A 1,830-nucleotide genomic window follows, 5' to 3' on the forward strand; every position below is an offset into this window, starting at 1 on the left:
CTACGTACTATCTCTGGGTACTATCTGTAACGAAAACGGAGCAGGGCCGAGTAGAGTCGAGTCTATCGATTTGCGCACTGGTAGCATTTTTCGGCTGAAGAGCAGCATAGTTTAGTTCTAAAAGATGATGCAACTCAGACTCTGTTTGGGCCTGGAAATTCACAATCACAACCTGTAAGTATGCTTTATCGGTTGTGAATTATATTTAAAATAAACACGGCAATGTAACTTCACAGACGGTTCAAGTGCGGAGTTGCTGTAAACGTTGGCCAACACAGCTAAAGTTATAGCTATAATGCTAATGTTACACCTGATGTGAAAGCTACTGAGCAAACGTTCAAATTGTTTGGCCAATTTTGTTGTAAAATTGAGTTGAAATATGGTGATTTTTGTAGTGCTTTATGGTAAGATGTGGAACAATGATGTTGTGTGGTTGTGGACTTGTGAGTAACTTTTACCATCTGCTAGGTTTCGGTCGCAGTCTGAAGACTTTGATTTGGATCACTCTACCTTGTTTCTTACGACCCGCCCTTCTCTGCTTCTGATTGGCTAGTAGTCCTTACCTGGGAACTACGCATGTGCAACTCCCAGCAAAGATTTTGTACAAGTAAGATGCATCACTCTGTAGCTCAAGAGCGGAGCGTACAACACAGGGTGAAAAGAGGAGCTGCAGCAATGTGCAGGATGAGAAAAATATGGTGTTTTTTGAAAATGAAACCATGTAAACCTGTTCTGGTAAGATTTTGAACCTGAAAATGAGCAGAATACCACCTCTTTAATAGACTACATGTTTTCAAAAGAGGAGCTTTACACACAACCTTATCAGAGCGAATGACAATATTAGGATTTCTTACTACTAAGATGTCTGTCGAGTCTGTGAGGAATAAATCTTCAGAAACTTTACTCCATTATAAAGTTTTACAATGAAAAATTAATTATTAAGGTATAGAATACTCTAATATGGTTATGTCTGAAATTATAGTAGTATTGTGCGTAAGCATGTTTTTTTCCTGACACAGTGGAGTAAACTCACACACTGAAGGAGAGCAGAAATCCTCATGTCCTTTTACAGCACAGGAGATGATGTCTCCAGGATAAAACTGATCTTTATAAGAAGATGTCTCCACCCTTTCCATTTTCTGTCCGTTCTTGAACCAGACGTAGGAAGAACGATCAGGAAGACGACAGCTGCTGTGACAAAGCAGCTCTGCCTCAGTATAATTCTGGTAGACTGTTGATCTGATCACCTGAACCTGGAGATCTAAATCTGTGGAGAAAAAACAGAAATATTTGAAATATTCTTTTTGTAATAATGAATCACACAGACATACACAGAGATTTAAACAACAAAACACTGTGACCATCATCTAATCACTGAATCACACATACAGTTCTTTCCCAGGATCACTGTTTAGTACATTCACTTGTCATCAGATAGTTTAAATGTGCTGTTACAGTTTGTGTTCATCAGTACCTGTGACAGTCAGAGTTGTACCAGGTAAACTACTCCTCCATTCAAAGCTTCCTGCTGTGAATTTGAAGTGATACTCAGCTGAGTCGCTCTCTCTCAGGTCAGTGATTCTCAGAGTGGAGCGTCCTCTCTCTGTTTCAAGGACCTGAACACGACCTGCATACTGGGAGTCTTCACTAAGGTCCTCAGGCTGTGAGGGATTCTGCCACTGAAGACTACGTTCAGGTCTGAACCAGAATTTAGATCTGATAGTTTCATAACTGTTGTAAGTACAAGAAATGTCCACTGATGAGCCTTTGAAGGCACAGATGCTTCTGTCAGTGTAAGTCACTCTGTTGCATGAATGACCGTGGCCACCT

The 1,830-nt window shown here is 40.4% G+C and overlaps 1 long non-coding RNA gene across 1 annotated transcript in view; it reads left to right on the top strand.

Moving 5' to 3' along the window:
• The window catches only part of LOC123970093, a 2,763-nt gene extending 983 nt beyond the window's left edge, over positions 1-1,780 (top strand). The window contains exon 2 of the long non-coding RNA XR_006824871.1: positions 1,572-1,780. This is a non-coding gene — a long non-coding RNA (uncharacterized LOC123970093). The remainder of the gene's footprint in view (positions 1-1,571) is intronic.
• Positions 1,781-1,830: the final 50 nt, after the last annotated feature.

Source organism: Micropterus dolomieu, linkage group LG01 (assembly GCF_021292245.1).
Source record: "Micropterus dolomieu isolate WLL.071019.BEF.003 ecotype Adirondacks linkage group LG01, ASM2129224v1, whole genome shotgun sequence".
Taxonomy (NCBI): Eukaryota; Metazoa; Chordata; class Actinopteri; order Centrarchiformes; family Centrarchidae; genus Micropterus; species Micropterus dolomieu.